The sequence below is a fragment of the Panthera onca genome, chromosome C2, assembly GCF_046562875.1.
Source record: "Panthera onca isolate mPanOnc1 chromosome C2, mPanOnc1 haplotype 2, whole genome shotgun sequence".
In the NCBI taxonomy this organism is placed as follows: domain Eukaryota; kingdom Metazoa; phylum Chordata; class Mammalia; order Carnivora; family Felidae; genus Panthera; species Panthera onca.
In genome coordinates this window covers 109,892,035-109,914,401 of record NC_138347.1, presented here as the reverse complement: position 1 = coordinate 109,914,401, position 22,367 = coordinate 109,892,035, and the positions used below count along the sequence as shown (strand labels likewise).

The 22,367-nt window shown below is 37.0% G+C and overlaps 1 long non-coding RNA gene across 1 annotated transcript in view; it reads left to right on the top strand.

Moving 5' to 3' along the window:
- Positions 1 to 885: 885 nt before the first annotated feature.
- LOC132683277 (uncharacterized) overlaps positions 886 to 22,367 on the top strand; it is a 32,461-nt gene continuing 10,979 nt past the window's right edge. The window contains exons 1-3 of the long non-coding RNA XR_009612143.3: positions 886 to 982; positions 1,358 to 1,550; positions 12,509 to 12,577. This is a non-coding gene — a long non-coding RNA (uncharacterized LOC132683277). The remainder of the gene's footprint in view (positions 983 to 1,357; positions 1,551 to 12,508; positions 12,578 to 22,367) is intronic.

The following is a 22,367-nucleotide window of genomic DNA, read 5'->3' as shown; positions in this document are numbered from 1 at the left end:
CAGCAGCCATTTCTTGAATGGAATGAATGAGCAAATAAATGAATGAGTGAAACGGGACCATGACATGTGTTCCTCATATATTTCATGTGAAGTTCTAAAATAAGTTATTCTTGTGGAAGTCCTCCACGGTAACTGCATCCTTTGACTACAACAAACAGAATAGTAACAGATTTATCCTTGCCTCTGAGACATATTAAAGCTACTTCCTACCTTCAGATAAACCAAGGGTTTTCAAACCAGCTAATCTGGACACACATTCTCTTTTTAATTTGATTTTTCAAAAGAAAATACTACCTAAGATTAAAGACCAGCTGCCACTCTCCCCCCCACATTCCAGCACATTCACATTATTACTCTGACGTTTTGCTGAAGAATCTGTGGTGTGGTTCACATGCCAAGCCGGTGTTACAACTCCCCCGCCCTGTTGGCATCTGGAAAGTTTCCAGACCCATAGCTGAGAAAAGCAGAACTTAGAGGCAAAGGAGAAGCAGAGTTGCTTTCTCCATAATGTGAGGCTCTGTTCTGTGTTCACAGTTTGAATTCCTGGGTTGGATTCGAGAAATGACTTGTGAATAATTTCATATGAAATGAAACTAAACAATAGCAAACAGTGTTAATTAGTCTCCCTATCATAGACTAAAAATTGATTCGGGATTGCTAAACTTTTGAAAATGACTTGAAATGATTAAAAGGAAGTAATGCATTTCTAAGTGTTTCTGTGTATGAGAGTGGTATAAATTACCAACCGAAAGTGTTAAAGTAGAACTTTTTAGAAACATTTTTAGAGTTAAGAGGGTTTTTTTTCCTCTCCAGTGGATTTATTTCTTTATAGAGAATAGGAGATGTCATAACTGCCTTTCTTCTCTCTTCCTACCTTGTTTTCTAGGCGAAGCCCATTAGCAGGTAGCACAAGCTGAATCCTGATTTTCTAGCTGCAAAGCACGATGTGAAGAATGATGAAGATTAGCTCATTCTTGAGTAGGTATGCACAGTGGATCCCTGAGAGGTGCCAACATCTTTTTCCTCCCCCAAGGCAGAGTTGAGACTCAGTTCTCAGCACCAGTCCAGAAATACCAGTTGTTTTCCAACTGACATCTGTTCTGAATGGGCTGGTATGTGTTCAGATTAGTTGTTTGCGTCATATGGATTGTTAAATTTTGTAAATATTGTTCTTCACAATGGCCCTGCATTCCCTTTGTGGATTCAGCTGGCTCAAGAGATGCTTATGGCAAAAGATGTAACCTCAGGGGTAGAGGTGGACTCAGGGGTGGGCCAGTGAGGGCATCTCAGTCCGAGTAGAAGGAATCTCGGACTTTGGCTGGGAATTCCCGGATGCAAATACTGTTAATTGTTCTAGATGGTGTGAAGTGCAGTTGTGAGGGCTGGAGTTGCTGTAGTCACTTTGTCACCACGAGGAAAACTGGCCCGAAGAAGAATCTGATGCACAGGGAAGAACAGAGCCAAGTAGAAGAGAACACTGGAGGTGGAGTCTCGTACAAAGTGCACCTGAAGCATACTCTCTCTCTCTGAGCCTTTTTGAGCCACATGAGGTAATATATTCCCTTAAATGATGTAGCCAATTTGATATGGACTTTTATGACTTGAAGCAAAAATCACCAACTGATAAAGGAGGGATTTATTGCTAGGGAGGTTGAAAGTAGTGTTCTTACAAATATTTTGTCTTTGGACGTCCGAAGATTTACGGTGAAGAAGCAACAATTTGCTGAGTGTCTATTATTTCCCAGTTACCTTACATTGTTATTAAAGTTAATATCTAAAACAGTCCTATGAGAAGAGGGATATTACCCCATGTGCCAGATCAGCCAGCAAGGTGGCTGAACCCAGGACTGTCTGACTCTGGAACTCAATGGTACCCTCAGCACTGTGTGCTCCTTCCCCTTGCATTGCCCTGCACTGCTTTGGTTGACTTGGTGGCGAGCACAGGCCGTGTCACAGCACAGACACTTTTGAGGGTCTGTTGAAATCTGCTGACACTTAGTGACAAGCATACGTCATGCTCATAAAACAAGTCCTTGAGTGCAGTATCAGAGGGTTCTTAGACCTCCTTGAAAGCCATCATGCATCTCTTTATCCCCCCACTCCCAGTTTAAAAAACATCTAGTGTGTTCTTTGTAGAAGCACGGGCAATTTTAAGTTAAAGAAATGACATAATTTGGGGCGCCTGGGTGGCTCGGTCAGTTAAGCATCTGACTCTTGATTTTGGATCAGGTCATGATTTCATGGTTTGTGGATTCAAGCCCTGTGTGGGGCTTTGCATTGACAGCACGGAGCATGCTTGGGAGTCTCTGTCTCTCCCTCTCTTTCTGCCCCTCCCCTGCTCATGTTTTCTCTCTCTCTCTCTCTCTCTCTCTCTCTCTCTCAAAGTAAATAAATAAACTTTAAAAAAAAATAAAGAAATGACATAATCTGATTTGAATTTTGCAGACATAATTCTGGTAGCTTCCAGAGGACAGAAGAGGGGATAGTGGCTGCAGTTAGGAAGCTGTGTTCGCAGTTTAGGGCAGAGCTGTGTGTGGCTGGCTGTGAGGGCCTGAGAGTGGAGTACAGCCCAGTGAGAGAGCAGAGGAAATGTGCAATGTGCAGAATGAGAGTGAGGCTGAAAGAGGAGTTGGGGTGGCTCCAAAGGCCTTACATTAGGTGACCTGACAGACGGATAAAATTGACCAGGAAAAGAAACACAAATAAGGGAAGCAGATGAAAGTATAAATTCAAACCATCCACACTATGATGTAGGATATGAGTTAGAATTCAGTTTAACATGGCTTCTACACCATGACTGATACGATTAAATGGGGTGGGGGGCAGCAGAGAAGTAGAGAGATGTTTCAGGTATAAGAAACATTATCTAAGAAGATGGAAAATTAGGAAGGAATATGGGCCAAGGGAAAGTTGAAGGGTGTGCCTTTCTTTTTCTCAAGAGAGTATTTCAATTTTTATGTAATCTGCATTTCGCAGGTCGTATTGGCCTGGGACTGAAAATAGGAACAGAAGAACAGCAACAAACAGTAATTTTCTGGGTCGACTTTCTTTACCATGCACCAGACACTTCACATGCATAAGGGAGCAGATCTCTTCCCTTTTCTGCCCTAACTGCTGAGGTAGTGCCCAGGAGCTGCAGTGCTCTGCCCAAGACTCAGTTGGTCTTGCACCCCCCACCCCTGACCTCTAAGGCTCGTCCATGTTCTGCTGTTCCGCTTTGCTCCATGCTGTCCTCTCTTCTCAGGGACCATAAGTGAGTAAAGGACCCTTCTTTGTGTCTCTCACATCAACACCCAGATAATTGATTTCAGTGGGGAAAGGAGGTAAATTTCTTAAAAGTTACCTTTTCTTATATGGTTGGCAGTCCTTTTCACTGGCTGCCCTTTCCCCGCTCTGTCCTGCTCCTCCCTAGCAAGACAGACACTCCACTGTATTCCAAATTGCCAGACTCCCTAGTCTAGAAATTAATACTTCAGATTCTTTCCTTCAGATGTCTTCTGGTCTCTCCTGCGAGTTGGCCAGTGGAACACAATCCTGTTGGGTTCCCTAGAAATCACTGTCAGGTGTGAACCCCGGAGGGAAAGCATTTTGTACTGATAACAATCACAATATAACACAATGATAAAAATAAGAGGTTGATAAATATTGCCTGATGTTGTCACCTGGTTGTTGCCCTAGAATTACATTTTTGAAAATTCCAATCTGGGGTGCCTGGGTGGCTCAGTCAGTTAAGTGTCTAACTCTTGATTTTGGCTCAGGTCATGTTCTCATGTTTTGGTTCCTGTGATTGAGCCCCACCTCGGGCTCTGCGCTGACAGCACGGAGCCTGCTTGCATTTCTCTCTCTCCCTCTCTTTGCCCCTCTGCTGCCCATTCTCTCTCTCTCTGTCTCTCTCTGTCTCTCTCAAAATAAATAAATAAACTTAAAAAAAAAGATTCCAACATACAACTTTTTGTTTTCAACATAGTAACACAGCAACAACAGCTATAGCAAAGTTGTATTGATTCAATGTCTGTATGTTTGTTATATAAGTAGTTCAATATCATCTCAAGGAACCAAATTATACACTGAAAATAGAAACCCAAGTCACCTTGGCTCTTGGTTCATGCTGATACATAAAACCATAAGTGAGAGTAGAAGACTTCTTTGGCTTTTTAGAGCCAGACCTCCCACCCAGATTAACGGTATCCCTAGTTTCTGTGGTTTCATATGCCGTGCTTGATGTAGCTGCAGTATGCATTCTGTGGGGAGTCTCCTTCCTGGGAAGACATCACCACAGCACTAATTTGCTTTGAGTTAAAAAAAAAAAAAAAGAGGTCAAATGAAAATATAAAACCAAAAGAAAGGAAGTTTTTAAAAAACAGCAAAATGTCAAATTTATAATTAGAATTGGGCTCGAAATTCACATTTGAAGCTGTCAGTATAATTCCTGCCATGAGCTTCCTCAAAACTTACAGATACCAAATATTTTACAATTTTACGACAGGACTCTGTGTGTCATGTGCCAAGAGCAGAAATGGAGTGTCAGAAAACGTTTTACAGCAACCTTGAAGCAGTTTCACCAAACAAGCAGAAAAAATTAAGAAACAATAGCATTCATTACACAGGCAGCAGCCAAATGTGCTTGGAATCAGTGAGCGACGGAGAAGAACTTTCTGAAGGAAATGCTTAAAGCTAACTGTGAGTGTGATAGAGATTCAAACATGTCTAGCAACTAATGATACAACCACAAATCCTCAAATGGCCTTGGCTTTTAGCTGTTTCTCAGACTTTTCCATTGCACTGGGCACGCATGTAGCAATCACTGTGGGTAAAGACATCTTATAGTAAGCAACACTGTAGCTGCTGTGATACAGATTCTTTGAAAACCTCTGGATCTAATTAGTCCCTGTAGTGAAGGTTGACTTTGAAGTTTCAGGGACAGAAGTAACTATTTCAAATCTTTAAGGGACAGAATTCCGCCCGCCCCCCCCCCCCCCGCCCGGGTTTATTCAGATATAATTTAACTTATAACATTACATTTAAAGTGTACATGGTGGCATTTTGATACACATATACATTGCAAAATCGTTACCAAACTAAGGTTAGCTAACACACCCATCACCCTACAGTTACATATGTGTGTGTACGCGTGCGTGTGTGGTAAGAACTTTTAAGACCTGCTTTGTTAGCAACTTTCAAATATACAACACAGTATTTTCAACTATAGTCACCATGCTGTATGCCCAGAACTGATTCATCTTAGAGTTTGAGTGTGTGTCACAACTTCTTTATCCTCTTATTTCTCAGTGGACTCAGGTTGTATCCATGTCTTGGTTATTGTTAATAATGCTGCAGTGAACATGGGAGTGCAGATATCTTCTTGAGACAGTGATTTATTTTCTTCAGATATATATTACCTTATTTACTTTGGCCTTTGTTAATTCATTTCAGCGATAATTATGGTTTTCGGATAGAGGTCTTAAACATCATTTGTGAGATTTATTCCTACATATTCATGCTTTTATGCTCTTGTGAAAGCATTGCATTTCAAATTTAACTAAATGTTTTCCTGCTGGTATTAACATTACAATTAATTTTTGCCAATATTGACTTTATATCCACTAACCTTGTAAAACTCACTTATCAGCTTTAATAATTTAGTTATACATTTGTTTGGATTTTCTATAGATACAATCCTACCATCTGAAATTCCAAACATCTTTATTTCTTTTTCTTACTTTACTATACTGATGAGGTTTTCTGATACAATATTGGATAACCCTGACTTAATTTAATGGATTTTTGTCAAATTTCATTCACTGAATTTTAAATGTAGCCCATTTGAGGAAGACACTCTTTTTAAAATTTCTTTCTCAAAAAGTTATAATTAGCTGCAGTGGTTATTACTCAAGAAATCCAAGTACAGGTATCTGTGGGTTCTATAGAGCAATCGATTTAAGTGAAATGATGTGGGCATAAGCTCTTCTAGGTACTGGAAGGATTATGTAAATAACCGTTATGTCTAGAAATATAGAGAAGATAAAGCATGTTTTAATCATGGCATTGCTGGCTTTACATTGCGTTTATTTTCTGTGAAGAATTCACAAAGCTTTAATACTGCATTTATGTTTATCACATCCTTTGAATAGTCGATCACAAATTGACATTATCATTCTCCATTTGGGGATGAATATGAAGCCCAGAAACACTGATATTTTCTAAGCTAGCAGAAGAGGCAGCATGGAACACAGGATTCCTGGATCTCAGAAAATTAGCCTTCCCTTTCCCCAATTCTCCTTTGATATGGCTTTAAAATTTTTCCCTTAAAGATTTGAAATAATTACCTTTGTCCTTGAACCTACAAAATCAGCCTTTGCTATAGCAAATGATGAGATAAGGAGATCTTTGAAGAATCTGTATCAATAACTGCTGTAGTGTTGTTTCTGGGAGATGTGTTAGCCACCGTGATTGCTATTTGTGTGCCACGTGAATTGGAAAAACCTGAAAGGAAGCTAAAGCATCTTTGTAGACTGTGCCAAAGCCATTTGAGGATCAGGACTGTACCATTTTACTTTAGGTTTTGTGCTTTTTATACGTTGTTTAAGAAGTCTTTCTTTGTTCTAAGTTTAAGGTTGTGTAGATATTCTCCTATATTATCTTCTAAAAGCTTTATTGTTTTGGGGCACCTGGGTGGCTCAGTCGATTAAGCACCTCTTGATTTCAGCTCAGGGCATGTTCTCACCATTCATGAGTTAAAGCCCCATGTCCGGCTTTGCGCTGATGGTGCGGGGCCTGCTCGGGATTCTCTGTCTCCCTCTCTCTCTCCCTCCTTCTGTCTCTGTCTCTCTGTCTCTATCTCTCTCAAAAATAAATAAACATTTTAAAACTTTATTGTTTTAACTTTCACATCTAGATAAATGATCCACCTGGACTTGATATTTTGGTTTGAGGTAGGAGCAAAATCCCAATTTTCCCAATATTGATATTTTAATTGAGCCAGTAGTTTAATTGCAGAGAGAGAGAGAGAGAGAGAGAGAGAGAGAGCAAGCTTGAGCAGGTGAAGGGCAGAGAGGAGGGAAAGAGAGAGAATCCCAAGCATCCTCCATGCTGTCGGTATGGAGCCCACCTTGGGCTTGAACCCATGATCCATGAGATCATGACCTGAGCTGACACCAAGAGTCAGATGTTCAATACATTGAGCTACCCAGGCACCCTAAAATTTCATTGTTTTAATTAATGTTGCTTTTTAGTAAGTCTTGATGTGTAGTACTGTAAGTCTGGAGAGGGTCTGGGGAAAAACAACTTCTGTCTACACTAGGATTCCAGCCACTGCCTTGGGACCTGGTCCTGGCTTGAATGTGGCGAGGTGAATGAGAGAGAGGCAGACACAAAAAACCTTCTCAGGGATGCATCAGTATCTCAGCTTTCTTTGCTTCTCTGATTCATTTTCTTTCCCAGCCAAGAGACACTGAATCGTCTCCAGAATGGAAAACCTGTGCCCTTTGACTATCATATATCCTTCCAAATCCATTTTTATGTTCTGAATTCTTCCCCATATTCTCTTGAGGGATAGGCTGTTGAAATCGAAAAGCCCCAAAATTTACTTCTGCTTTCTATTGCATCATCCCTCCCCTGAGGTAATGAATTACTATGACTGAATTGGTGGCAGAGCAAAAATTATAAGAAAATGTTGAGGAGGAAACCTTAAATCATATCTCAAAATATTGTTTTACCCAATTTGTTTAGAGTTCAAAAGATAAATGTGAGTTGAAGGTAAACATTGGGAAATCATGAGCAAACTAATGATGAGTTAGAGTAAATGTTAAGAAAAGGTTTATTATAAATAACATAAGCTAAAATTAATTAAGTCATCTTATCTGAAAGTTCATTGACTATAGTTTATTCATCCATAGCCCAGGAAACTTTTTAATCAGGCAAGTTACAATAACTATTCATGGTTGCCTTCAGTGAATCAAATGAACTGCTTATAGTTGGTTATTACTGAACTTCCCCCAACCCTGAGCCTAAATTAGTAGAGGCTATAAGTGGTTTTTGTATGAATACTTGGTGATTTCCTATTTAGAATTCCTGTTATAGTCAAATTATCTAAGATTGAAAATATGCATTGTTTTAAAATGTGGTGTTTAAATAAATTAAAAATGAAAAAATATAAGAAAAATGTGCTTTTTAAGTATAATTGATATTCCCATTTAGGATATACATGCAAACAGGTTAATAGTTTTTATAATTCCACAATTATTCTTAAGTAATTACTTTTTAAATAAATTCATGAAATTAATTAATTCTTCTATGAAGGACTTTCTTGGAAACCAACAAAAGTGAAAAGCTAATTTTAAAGCCTGGGGAATTCTTATTAATTTGCCACATTCTTCCCATTAGCAACCATTAAAAAAGCACTTGTGTTGCTTTCTAAACTATTAATCCCCATCACAGACGGGACTACATACCACCGTGTCTATGCTGGCTACTCCACTGTCTATATTTGTGCATTCAGATGATATAGATCCAAATACTTACTGAATGTCCTTGATTGGCCATCTACTCAAATGCTCAAATCTGAATGTCATTCTTGAGTCCTGTCCTTTCCCTGACTCCTCACATCTAATAAATTATCAAAGCTTCTTAATTTATTCTCAAATGGTCTTGAATCTCTTCTTTTCTCTCCTTACCTAATGTCACCTCCCTCAACCAGGTTATTGTCATCAAAGACCTGACAAACTTCAAAAGATATTCTTGGCTTTTACTCTTGTCATCCTCTATTCAATTATTTACATTGTAGCCAATAAGGTCTTTCTAAATCACAAATCTGGCCACTCTTCTCCCTTGTTTAAAAAGTTTTAATTGCATCTTTTCACAACGCTTTGCCAAAACACCAGCCCTTTCTCTGGCCATCCTAAGAAGAATTATGTATTCTTTATGAATTACCCTTCTTTGAATCCATTAAAATTTAATTTTCTGTCTCCCTTTCTATAAGGGAAGAAACTGTGTCTTTCTTGTTTATTATTGCATCTCCAACACCGAGGGCATAAACTAAAATTTTTGTTAAGTTAATATCAGGATGAACAAATAAATTATGTTTTGCACAGCCAATGCTTGGGGAGTTAGGAGGTGAATTGGTTTCCCCTTGGTACAGTAACTATAAAGTATGTTGTCACCAGGGATAATAATCCAATGAGTGAGCATGACCTCTGATGGTTAACTAAGAAAATGAACCATGACTTAAACTCAATGATTTGTATGTTAAAGTATAGATGACATAACTTTTGAAAAAGTAGTTGTTAAAATCATAAACGCTTCACTATTATCAATGCAACAATAGAGTGACCCTAGTCTAAAGTAAGCTAAGTGTAGGGTCTTCCTGAAGCCTGTCCACACTGTTGATTCCAGAATTCTTTATTTACTATGAGCTTTAACTCTTACCAAAAAGCCTTTGACTGGCAAAGGATTTTTCACCTTACTAACATGAATTGTCCTGTCTCTCCGTAACTTTATTGTAAAGAGAAGCTACATTTTTTACTCATGAGATCGACAAGAGATAATACCTATACTGTACATCCACTCACCAGCAATATGAATATTTGTAGTTGTGTGTCTTTCACCAAGAGCATAGTTTATGTCCATCTGGACTTTTCTCTGTCTTTATGTTCTAAAGAAAATTGCTTTAAGCTTTTCTTTTACCTTTAAATCACTAGCTTAGCTGAGAGACATAAAATAACTATATTGTCTGTTTTCTCAGTACCCATCATTAGTAGGGTCATGTGCCTTTATTTCTTTTGATATAAATCTTCTTTCAGGACTGGGAAATACATGTCCAGGCTACATCAGAGCATAATTTTGAGAACATATCAAAAGAACAGAAACTTTTTAAGGAACATAGATATAAGGCAATTTCTTCATAAGTAGTCATTTCAGAATCTCAGCTCTCAGCGAGATAAATTTCCACCCTCAAAAATGCAATATCAGCTCCACTTTAGATATAAATCAACTGAGCCTCAGAAAAACACCTGAACTTATAAGACTTGATGATCAACTGTGACTTCTATTTCCTCGGAAATCCCACTGTGACCAGTGTGGCCACGTGGGACTTGCAGTAATAGATCCTTTCCGTAAGTGAGTCTTCACTCACTAAAATGTTATCCGTATAAATACCATTGTCCAGAAATAAATATAGAGTTTTTAATGAAGCCGTAATTTTTCAATCTTAGAAAGATGGACCTTATCCTTCAGGAAAAAAGAACAGGGGTAGAGGGGGAAAGCAAGCAAGGAGGAAGAATGAAAGTTTAAATGAGCAAGACACGGAGATAGAGTTAAAATAAGGGAAGAACAAATGTTAAAGGAGAGAATGGCTCAGCGACCCTATCTGGAGGAGGGAAGACTGAAGAGGAGCTAGCTCAAGAGTGACTCGAAAGGAGGGGAAAAGGTGTATGATTCATGAGAGCAGGTGCCACTTGTCAGGCCCACTGCTTTTGTTCTTTCATCGTCCCTTTCCTGCTCTGCATTCTGCCCTCTGGTTTCTATTTAAGTTCAGTTGCTTCCTTTATTCACAGTTTTCATCCTGGATATAACTATTTCTCTGTTATCAGCATCTGTGTTGCTTCAGATGGTGCTTCCTTATGTCCTTGAAGCATTTCCTGAGGTATGACTCCAACTGTTTGGATTCCAGGTGTCATCCGTGCCAACCATTAATCAAACGTGTACATCCTTGTCTCCCACAGAGGACTAGGCTGTTTGTTTATGGTTCTGTCTGGAAGGATTCACTGTAATGATGAGGTAGAGCTTCAATTGCTCTCAAAATGTATAATCATACCTTACACATGCTACAGAATAGAAAATCATTTCTAAATAAAAGAGAATCACAGATTTCTTGATCTATAAAAATAACTTGTACAAAAGCACTATAGCATTAGCAAATATTTAAAGAGATTGAATGACTTACCATAAAAATTTAGCATGTGTTCAAAGCATTTCTATTAACTTTCCATTTTCATAATTAGCTTCAGAGTTGTTGACAATCTATTTATAGTTTTCAGCTTTCTTGTTCTGTATGTATCTGTGTGCCTGCCTCTTCTTCATACATCAGCAACTAATTTTAAGAGTAAGCTTTCTTATCATCACATATGTAACAAGAAAGCTATGAAGGACACATTTAGACAAGTCATTGTACAGACCAAGATATCCGTGTGAACAATCAGGGTAAAAGCAGCTTTATTTCGTTTATGACATTTCATATAATAGGTCTCTGTCTTTTATTTATTTATTTTTTTTTAATTTTTTTTTCAACGTTTTTTATTTATTTTTGGGACAGAGAGAGACAGAGCATGAACGGGGGAAGGGCAGAGAGAGATGGAGACACAGAATCGGAAACAGGCTCCAGGCTCCGAGCCATCAGCTCAGAGCCTGACGCGGGGCTCGAACTCACAGACTGCGAGATCGTGACCTGGATGAAGTCGGACGCTTAACCGACTGCGCCACCCAGGCGCCCCTGTCTTTTATTTTTTAATGTTTCATTACTTTTGAGAGAGAGAGAGAGGGGGGACAGGGGAGGGTAAGAAAGAGAGGGAGACACAGAATCTGAAGCAGGCTCCAGACTCTGAGCTGTCAGCACAGAGCCCGATGCGTGGCTCGAACCCACGAACCATGAGATCATGACCTGAGCCAAAGTTGGACACTTAACCAACTGAGCCACCCAGGCGCCGCTGTGTCTCCCTATTTTAATATTGTTTTGGATGTCTTGATTGTCATAATCACTAAAGCTAAGCACTTTCAGAACAAGGACCATCCTTGATCCATCTTGGTATCCCATAATATACCTATTATAACCTAGGACTTTACATACAATTGGTGAGTAATTAAAATTTGCTGAATGGAAATACATTTTATGAAATAAAAGAAAACAAAAAATTAATGAGACTGAAACCCATTTATTTGCCTTTCCATATTAAGCACTTACTTTACTATTTGGCCCAAAGTAATTTTCACAAATAGAGCAATTCATAGTTGAGAAGAAATTAATAATATTGAAAGCATTAAGTAAAATACTCCCTTAGAAGAGAGAATATGCAATTGATTTTTTTCCACTTGCTTAAACCACAAGTTCTCTCCAAAAGATTTTTGAGATATGAGGACATTGGGTTTCCTTTGGAGCACAAAAATGTAATAGAAACTTTCTGTTCAGAAGCTTTTAAATGATATTGTGCAGTTCCTGTTATAGAATGTGTATTTGTGACTCATGTTGAATCTTCACTCAGGTTACTTATAGGTTGTTTTATATATATATATATATGGAAAAAAGAAGTAAAACAAAAATAATGCCATATACTCAAATGATTGATAAGGCTTTCCAGCACAAAATGGTTTGAGAAATTCAGTGATAAATGTTTCTTAGCCTTACTTATGCTACACAGAAAAATTATAGTTGTCCTCTATGAACATTCTGCTAATCTAAAAAAGACCTTCTTTCTTAGCATTGAGAAGGCTTAACCCAATAATTTTTTGTTTGTTTCAGAATCACTAAATTATTTACCAGTATATCAGCACCATATATGAGGAAGCAGAATTTCAGAAAAGACAAAAAGTGAGTTATTTTCCAATTGGTCACCTGTATTCAGTTAATGTATGATTTACAGTAGTGCATCCTCTTTATTCACAATTATGAATGATTGGACATCATGACAAAATCAGCTAAAAGCCAAGCCATTTCTATTTGTTTAGGTCACATGTAATGAATACTCAGGCTCTACCAACTAATCATAGTGCTTCTGAAAGCGTCTGTTGTGTGTCCTTCCCTAGATAAAAAGACTCTCTTTGATGTCTACAAAGGGAATACTTCTATATGGTGTCTGATTCTCATCACTAACCATCAGCATTTTGAATGTTGATCTGATATGTGCTAGATGTTTTTATGCTCAGAATGGAATTTTTAATAAATTTCTTTTGGTCGCAAATGGACGTATATAGTGAGATGGCATAGGCATGAAGACAATGATGAGTTTCAAGTAAAGAGTAAGTTGGGTTACACTGAAGATGATCATTTTTACTTTGTGATTTAAAACTCCTAGCCTTCTGGAACTTGTCCAGATAGGAATATTTTTAAGTAGTTTTTTTTTCATTTTTTATTGTTATATATTCTCCTTATATTACTTATATAGAGGACAAAAATCAAAACTTTGTTAACCATAAGATATGTGATAATGGAAAATACATCTCGTTGTCTTAGGATTGCATTTTAATTTTATAATTGTTATATTGAAGTTTAGTCCACTTTACTGAGAATATTGTTGTCTAAGGGGGCAAGCTCATAAAGTTCTATGTACCGCAGTTTCTCTGATGTTTGCAATCTAAACAAAAAGTTGGTAAACTTTGTAAGAACCGTGTGCTAGCACTTTTTCCATTTTTAAAGGATTTTTAAAAAAAGAATAATGTGCAACCAAGATCTCTTAAATGGCCCACAAAGCTGAAAATACTTATTATCAGCCCCTGCACAAAAGAATGTTTGCAGACCCTTGTTCTGCAAGTAGCATTGCGTTTAGATAATGGTTGAAATGTATCTCCAAATTTGTCCTAGAGTCACAGCATCTCAACGTGAGGAAGTATCTTCAGAGTAATTGACTCATTCATTAGTCAGATGCATCCTCCTCACAAATGGACAGATGCTGTTCAAGTTACTCGTTGTGTTTCTTACACAACTGAAAACAAGATGAAAGGTACAATACCTATACTGTGAAGTATCATCAGTAAAATCTTTCAGTTCACCTATAAATAGACCTTGCATATTATAAAAGAGGAAGGATAATGAAAATAATATATTACATCACGTAATACTTCATTGCTTCTAAGGCGCTCAGACTGGACTGTCCACAGTGAGTGGTCCTCAAACAGAATAAGGAGACTCTGAATACACATCTCTTTCCCTTCAGTTAGTCATCCCATGCCCGCAGCAAACAACTACTGACCTAAGAACACCTTTCCAAGGAGACTGGATGCAAACTTTTCATCCCTTACCACATATGTCTGATGGTCGGTCACTATGAATTCATCACAGTTGTCAGTTAACACACGGGAGCTCTTTGTCGCATTGGTACCTGAAAGATTATGTGTGGCAGAGGGGGAGGGGAAGTTGAAGGGGGGTCGCTCAGGTGGTTGGGATGAGGAAAAAGTCAGAGGAGAGAGATATCTCTGTAAGGTAAGAAGGGGAGAGAAAAGGATATGGCAACTTTTCAGGGAAATGAATTAAAGTCTCCTTTTTTGGTATGAACCAGCAATTTCACCAGCAATTTCAGAGTTATGTTTTAAGAATAGGATAGGCACCTACAAATGACTGCATGACTTTAAGTTTCTCAAAGGCAGGAAATAGATCAGAAAAGGTTTTCAGACTTAAGGATGAGGTCAGCAATGAGAGAAAGGAGGAATGGACATTATAGAAACATCTGAAGGGATGTATGTTTGTATATTATTTATACCCCAATGATTAGCTTTAATATAAGAATAAGCTACAAGTCTCAAGAAAAATGCAACTAATATCCAGTGTAGCTCTTTAAGGAGATAGAAATTCAGGATGTTCATCAGTATCACAGAAACATTAGTAAAGTCAGAATAGAAAATCAAAAGTACCCAATGGTGCCAACTGCCTCTATAAGGGAAAGATTATCAGCCTTTGTGAGTGAGGCAGTTTAGAAAGGCTGACTCTTCATCAGAGGATACTCAGTGATTATGAGTAGATCAGATATTTAATAACGAATGCATGCAACACCTAGTGATTTTGTTAATTAAATGTTTTAATTTAGAGCGTTTGGCATAATTTAGAACTGGACTGAGATATATCTAGCTTTAGAAATGACACATTTCAGGGGCCTGTCATAAATTGAATGATTGTAGAGATAGAAAGTACTCTCAGTGACAACCTAGTCCTGCCTCCCCAGGTCAGAGTTGAACTCAAGGGGCTGAGACAGAATCCTCGCATTGCCACCCAGTCCTGCTGACTCAACATTGTTTCTATTATACCCTGTGGCCATATGTCACTGAGCTGTACAGAGCCTCCCTATACACACACATACCCCAGTGCCCTTGAGGCTATCTCTTAGCATTCCTGAGCATTCTTTATGCGGTATGGAAATTCTGTCATCACTTCTGAATGAAGGCATCAGAACTTACTGACTGCTGTCTAAAATAAGACTATCCTTCGCCCACAAGTAAGGTTAGAAATATATTTAATTTTATATCTACTACATAACAAATGGTATGCTAGCTGCTATACAATGCTCTACATAGAGAAAATAAGCTCTCTTAAAATCAAACTAGGTCTTGCTATAGTATAAATGAAACCAATTAGAAATGACAATGACAAATATTACAGTGCTCCATTGTTTTTTAGTATCAAAGTTGTCTTGCAGAGTTTTCTCAGCCCCTTTCAAACATAGATTATGAAAATCTAAAGAGAAAGCCAACAAAAGAATAAAACATTTGTCCATGTACTAATACCAAATATAAACAAAAATATGAAAATATTTCTGAGATTAAATGTGCTAGGTACCAAAGTATTGTCATCACAGTCTGTACCATGGTAGCACAGGACTAAGTTCTGTTCATCCCTTAGTGATCCAGAAATTTGACCAACTATACAGAATTGCCTTCCAATCAAGTTTCTGAGGTGAGCATGAAAAGGCATGGCTACCAAAGATTGCTATTTATGGGAAAGAAGGTGTTGCTTTTTAAAGAAGAGGGCTAGGGGTGCCAGGGTGGCTCAGTTGGTTAAGCTTCTGACTTTGGCTCAGGTCACAATCTCACAGATCATGGGTTCAAGCCCTGTGTCGGGGTCTGTGCTGGCAGCTCAGAGCCTGGAGCCTGCTTTAGATTCTGTGTCTCCCTCTCTCTCTGCCCCTCCCCTGCTCATGCTCTGTCTCTCTCTCTCTCTGTCTCGCAATAGTAAGTAAACGTTAATTTTTTTTAATAAAGAGGAGGGCTAAAAAGTTGGAAAATTCTTGCTGAACAAAATGAACTCAAGTTCATGACACTAACTAATCCATCATCGCTACGTTTTAAAAGTGATATGGACAATAAAATGAATACAAGGTTGTAAAACGTACATTGATCATCAGAGAGCCACAGTGCTAATCCAGTGAAAAATGAGTTCTTATAATAACTCTGAAATAGTCCCAAGTACTGCAAAAAAAGGAAAAACCCATACTATTGGATAGGATGAATCTGACATTTAAAAACATGATGTTAAGATTACTAAGTAATGACAGCAAAGGACCAATGATTGGTACCCAAATACAGATATCCTAGTCAAGTTTTACAGAAAAAAATAATAGAAATGATCCACACTTTTTAAAATGTGCAATATATAGCACTCAAGTTTCAGCCTTTCAGATGCAATAGAGTAATTACTTTGTCTTTTTTATAGCTTTCCAAATAGGTAAGTATATGAACTTCACCCCACCTTCTATAGAAATCAGGTCTGGGTTTTGCTGTTACCACACACATTCTGCCACAAATCAGAAATTTGCATTATTGACAAAGCTGCTCAAACAAAGCATACCAAGTTAAAACACACTACATTGCAGCAAAGCAAGTTGGACAAATTATTACAATTATTTTTCAAAATAGGCTACCAAGCATAAAGTAAACATACAATTGCTTGAACTGAACTGAGAGATAAATTAGTCACTCTTGCAAGTCTGATTGTAATAAACTTACTTCCTCAGATCTTTATGGCCCATTAGTTTTTACATTTATATTTCCTGGATTTAAGCTGAGTTATCACAGAGATTCCAGAAATCTCTGGTTTGTCTTTGTGCTTTAAGATTTAGGGTGGTTCTTCAAGAATCATGAGTTTTAAAATACATTCTTCAAGTTGCTGTGGAAGATCCATATTGGGTCATTAAAAGGGAAAAAAATTAAACCATTTGTCTGAAAGAGTGAACAAAATTTTCTCTTCCAGAAAAGTTAGCCCTATAATAAAAAAATCAAGAAATCTTTTATAACCCCCAAGTTCTGAATATGTAGAGAAAACTACACAATTTTGTGTAAAGTGGGACTAACAACACAAGTCATGGTGAGATTAGAATTTAACAATTTTATTTGTGCCATTCAGAAGCCTCTGACAAGTTGAAGAGTTTAGAAAATAATACTGGCCAAGCATCTGATTCATGTATGTTTCTAAAATGTACCAACAGCAATAGTGTGACATGTGATCAGAACTGGAAAAAGTCTTCAAGGCAGGATGGACACAGCTAGTTCTGTTATTTACTGTTGGCAGAGAACCAACCTAATGATGTCTGTTAAAAAGTATGCATAAACTGAGGGAAAAAGCTTATTTATAGGTCAGATGAAGAAAATAGAAAAACAAAGCCCAATATTGTGTCTTAAAATAAGTATTGATTGAAAGTCATCCTTATGTCTTGGGTAAGAAGAAATGCATATATATGTGGTTGTTAGTAATGGATTGAGAACAAAAAGTGTTGCAGATATTCCTATGATGAGCACGGAGAATGGAAAATACAGAAAAAGTTGTAGCAGAGACTACTGTGTTCACAAAACCATTTTTTCTTCTTCTTGGGCACTTAGCCATCCTATATTTTTCCAGCTTCTCTTATAGTTGCACGAAGTCATGTGAATTGTGATCAGTGAGATGTGGGCAGAATGATATATGCCACTTCTAGGCATGGCTACTACCAAAAGCAGTCTCCTAACAATTCTCTCTGCTGTCTCTTTTCCTGGCCTACTAATAAGATATAGAAGATACAGTAGAGCACTCTCAGGCCCTAAAGCAGGCACTGCATCCTTCATGGAGAAAAGTTTGGCTATGAACAATATATCAACTGAATTAAACACCGTGATAAGTAATGCGGTTGATTTATATTCTGCTATGAGCTCCTTATTTTATTGCTGACAGATAACAATTTGTACATTGCTACACTTTGAGTAGTAGTGCCCTAGGAAGGCAAAAGGAGACTGGATCCCTAAATCATCGGAGCAGATCACCAGACCAGTTATAGCCACCTTAGACTATTGCAGGAACAAGAAACGAAGTTTATTATTTCAGTTAAGCCAATACAGATTTTTTAATATTTAATCTTTTTTACATTTATTTATTTATTTTTGAGAGACAGGGTGAGACAGAGTGTGAACGGAGGAGGGGCAGAGAGAGAAGGAGACACAGAATCTGAAGCAGTCTCCAGGCTCTGAGCAAGAGTTCAGCACAGAGCCCGATGCGGGACTTGAATCCACAAACCATGAGATCATGACCTTAACCAACTGAGCCCCATGCCAATACAGATTTTTTAAAGCACTTACACAATCTTCGTTAATGTAGATTGCTAGAAAGAAAAAAGACTCTAACCTACAAACAGAATAGACAATGTTTTCAGATGATCTTAAAATGTTGACAAACTTTTACGAATTCCACAAAACAAAAATTGTGAGTAGATTGTATATTCTAACCATAAACAATAAATTGTACTTAAGAACAGGATGTTTTTAATTCTTTTTAACTTTTAAAAATATGCTTATTTATTTTTGAGAGAGAGCGCACGCACATATGTGCACTCATGTGCATGAGCGGGGAAGGGGCAGAGACAGAGGGAGACAGAGGATTCCTAGATGCAGGGCTCGAACTCAGGAACTGTGAGATCAAAACCTGAGCTGAAGTTGGAGGCTTAACTGACTGAGCCACCCAGGTTCCCAAGAAGATGTTTTTAATAAGCAAATTTAATGAAAGGTAAACATAGTATTTTTTAATTTTTTGAAATGTTTATTTGTTTTTAAGAAAGAGATAGAGCGTGAGCAGGGGAGGAGCAGAGAGAGGGAGACACAGAATCTGAAGCAGGCTCCCATATCTGAGCTGTCAGCACGGAACCCCACTCAGGGCTCTAACTGTGAGATCATGACCTGAGCCAAAGTCGGACGCATAACCAACTGAGCCACCCAGTCACCCCTCAAAAGATTATTTTTAATAACTCTTTGGCCAAAGAGGATATTTAAAATATCTGTGCGACTGCTAGGTATCTACCCAAAGGATACAGGAGTGCTGATGCATAGGGGCACATGTACCCCAATGTGTGTAGCAGCACTTTAAACAATAGTCAAATTATGGAAAGAGCCTAAATGTCCATCAACTGACGAATGGGTAAAGAAGATGTGGGTTATATATACAATGGAATACTACTTGGCAATGAGAAAGAATGAAATATGGCCATTTGCTGCAATGTGGATGGAACTGGAGGGTATTATGTTAAGTGAAATAAGTCAGGCAGAGAAAGACAGATACCATATGTTTTCACTCATATGTGAATCTTGAGAAACTTAACAGAAGACCATGGGGGAGGGGAAGGTCTCCCCCTCTCATGGGGGAGGGGAAAAAAAGTTACAGAGAGGGAGGGAGGCAAACCATAAAAGACTCTCAAGGACTGAGAACAAACTAAGGGTAGATGAGGGGTGGGAGAGAGGGGAAGTGGGTGATGGACGGGGAGGAGGGCACTTGTTGGGATGAGCACTGGGTATTGTATGGAAACCAATCTGACAATAAATTATATTAAAGAAATAAAATAAATAAAACAAAATATCTGTGCCAACAATAAGATCAATATGTATCAAAATCGGGAGACTGAGGACAAAGCTGTTCTGAAGTGCATTTATAGCCTTTAATGAAATATGCGTAAGAACTGAAGAAGTTGAAAGAACAAGCATACAAACATAAGGAAAGCAAGAAGAATAAAATACATAAATAGAAGGAGAAAATAATATAATACATTTTTAAAGGAAAAGCTGTAAACTTAAATGATAAACCTAGGAATTGGAGTTTTATGGTGAAACAATAGTAAAGGCAACAAAATAGATCCCTATGCAAGTCTAATCAAGAAGACAAAACCCTACCGATACATAAAATACAAAAGGAAATATTAAGAAATTATTTAATTTGAGGGAAAATATAAGTTATCAGCATTAATTGAAAAAGAATTGTATCTGACTAGAAAAATAGTCAAGGATATATAAAAGTTGTTAATCTATAACCTCTATAAATATATATACAGGGAGACATCACATATTGTTTAGGTTTTTAAATTTACTAATTCAGAAATATTGGTATACATTTATTATTGAAATATATAAAAATATAGCACATATTTCTTCTAAATTATCAGAGTGAAGAAATCAAATAAATAACAATTATATATCAAAGGAAATAGCAGTGAAAAATTTTAGAAGCCAAGCCATTAAGCATAAAGTAAATGACAAAAGACCCAAACATCTGCCATAACAATAGCAAACATGCAAATAATATATGTTCGTATCAGTTAGGGTCCAAAAAACAGATGGAATCATATGATGTCTATAAGAGACACAGTTTTGACTTGGGATCTTTAAGGTATTTAAAGATCTACCCAACAAATGCAAGCACAAAGAAAGAAGGGATCAGAATATTAGAATGAGTCAAATTTGAATATAAGGTTTTAAGAAGAAATGGCACATATAGGTAACTTTTTACTAAGAAAACATTCAATAAGACATACTAATAAAGTATAAAACAAAAGCTGTTGAAAATACAAGGAGAAATAAACATCAGTATGGTAATATTGGTAAGTGAATTTTACATAATACTTAGCCCAGCAAATCAAGTATAAAGTTACAAAATTGAATTGGAGAAGCATACCAAACTTGATTAAATAAACTATTAATGTAAGAGATTTTCTCTTTGTTTTAAATAATCCAGGTATAATTTACAAAAATTGACCATAGTAGCCCACAAAGGAGCAGTCGGTAGCTTTCTAAATATAGAAATTACACATGCTTTGCTCTGAGTACTATTCTGTTTAGAATAGTATGCATTAATAGAATGCATTAACACTGGCTTAATACTGAACCTCTCTGATAACATCATATAGAAATGCTGCAAAATTTGAAATATATGGAAGAGTCTAAAGGAAAGAAAAGAGTAACCTCAAGTGACAGAAGTCAAGTAAACAGAAAATTAGTTAATATAAGCTCAGGGGTTGTCACCAGAGTAGACTTAGGAAAAATGTGGACATGGATATAAGACCTAATGCTAAAACCTGAAGTAATAAGTAATAAGCCCAGTAGGAACAAGAGCTATGGCTTTGTGTTTCCAAATAGTAAAATGATAGTGATGAGATTTTTTTCTAAAGACTTTTCACCAAGGGTGATGTTTTTAAACCTCCAACCCCTGGAACATGGAAGCTATAGGATTCTAGGTAGAATAAAAAGTAAAATTTACTGTACTACCAGTGGGTATGGAATTGAAATTTATATCAGCTGAATGTTGAGGAATCCTCAAACTGAGAAATCAATATATAGACTCTTCTTAGCTTATTTCCCAGTGAAGTAAATGCAAACTATTCTCTGCAGAGAAATTTACAGTTCAAATTTTATGGATTTGCTAGAGGAAAAACTCTCTACTGAAGGTAAGCGTGTGATCAAAAATGCACAAAGTTTCTCATGAGCAAGAGTCAGCAGAAACAACAACAACAAATAGGAGGGTTAGCATCCCTTGAGCTTGATATCATCAAACAATATTATGAGAACCTCAAAAGGAAGAATGTTTAAAATAACTGAAGATAAATAAAGTAATACAAGCCACAATAATACATAAATAGTGTAAATAAATAAATAAAATATAAATTTTTAAAATAGTCGACAGATTCTAAGAAAATATAAAGAGAAATTCCAGAAATCCAACAAGTAGTTGCAGAAATAAAAACCTTAGCACACTATGTAGATTGGTTTAAAAGATTAAATATAGCTGAAGAGATAATCAATGTATTAGAAGAAATATCTGAGGAAATTACTCAGACTACAACATAAGAAGTTGAAGAGATGAAAAATATGAAAAAGGGATTCAAAACATTGAAGAAAGGATGAAAAGACCTACCATATCAAAATAGAAATTTCAGAAGGAGAGAATGACAGAATGGGCAAAGATCATAATTTTCAAAATAATGACAGACTTTTCCACTATTAATAAAAGGTATGAATCCTAAAAATAAAGGAGCTAAAAATTCCTGGGCATAATAATTAAAAAGAAATTTAACTTTGACCATATTTTAATGAAATTACATATATCAAGAAGATAAAGAGTAAAAGAAAAACATAAATGCTACCAGAAAGAAAGGTCACATAACCAACAAAGAAAACAAATTTGATTGGCAGCAGCCTCTCAATAACCAAAATAAAACCCAAAAAATTATAGAATGATATCCCAACAGTGCTGAAGGTAAAAATCTTATCAACCAAGACTTCTATACATGGATAAAATACAATGCAAGAATAAGGATGAAATTAGGGCATTTTCAGTCAAAAATTAAGATAATTTGCCACTCACAGATCCTCACTGTATTATTATAGAATGT